The sequence below is a fragment of the Bidens hawaiensis genome, unplaced genomic scaffold (assembly GCF_021521415.1).
Source record: "Bidens hawaiensis isolate Kalapana, Puna unplaced genomic scaffold, B.hawaiensis_p1.1 tig00039157_1, whole genome shotgun sequence".
NCBI classification, from domain to species: Eukaryota; Viridiplantae; Streptophyta; class Magnoliopsida; order Asterales; family Asteraceae; genus Bidens; species Bidens hawaiensis.
In genome coordinates, this window is record NW_027496894.1 from 139,817 (window position 1) to 140,748 (window position 932).

At 38.8% G+C, this 932-nt stretch overlaps 1 non-coding gene across 1 annotated transcript; it reads right to left on the reverse strand.

Moving 5' to 3' along the window:
* Positions 1-603: 603 nt before the first annotated feature.
* On the reverse strand, positions 604-676 carry TRNAR-UCU (transfer RNA arginine (anticodon UCU)). Its single transcript has one exon. It is a non-coding gene; the product is annotated as a tRNA-Arg (tRNA).
* Positions 677-932: the final 256 nt, after the last annotated feature.

Below are 932 nucleotides of genomic sequence, written 5' to 3' on the forward strand. Positions count from 1 at the left end.
CTACACCCTCCGTCCACCATTCACAAAGCAACCCCTGTTCACCATTACCAGCCACCATCTGCCGGAATATTCCTCCGACCAGTCACCCTCTAGATACCACCGACATCAGATTTTCCACCATTCACAAAGCAACCCATCCATCCAACGGCTCCCTCCTCGAAATCTCCCCCCTTACTTGTGTGATGGCTATCATGCACACCACCCCATCACGCATGATGGGGGACCGGCGACGGTGTTCACTTAGCCATCACGCGTGAGGAGGCCGACATCATGCACCAGCCCGCCCTCTCTTATTAGAGTTCTATAGATTTGTAAATTATGTGGCCTAGATACTACTGTTAGGTTTCGTGCGCAGGTTCTTTTTTTATTAAAAAAAACTTGAATTAAATAGCAGAAATTAAACTTTGTGCACGAACTGCTCTTAACCTCACTCAAGAACACCCTCTAGGAGTCCACAATATGACATGAAGGTTTAAATCTATGACTTCAGCTTCTTTCTAGATTCTATTTATTTATGTTATAAATAATAAATACCATGATAATAATGCTTCTATTACTGTTACATATAAGAAACTCAAAAAAAAAATAATTTAAAAACTATAGCACACCCGGTGGGACTCAAACCCACAATCGCCTGATTAGAAGTCAGACGCCTTATCCATTAGGCCACGGATGCCATATGTATTTATTTGGTCAGATAATTTGAGATCAATAGACTCATGTAATGTAAATATGTACTTTTATGATATTATTTCAAAGATTATTAGTTATATGATTAATAAAGGGTTCGATTTGAGAAATAGGATATTGTTTCTGGATAATAATATTGGAGATAATGATTAATGCCCAGATGTTGTTGAGGAATTTAGTTTCTTGGTGATTACCTTCATTAGAAGTTTAGAACACGCCAAAGAATGTATTGCGCATAGAGA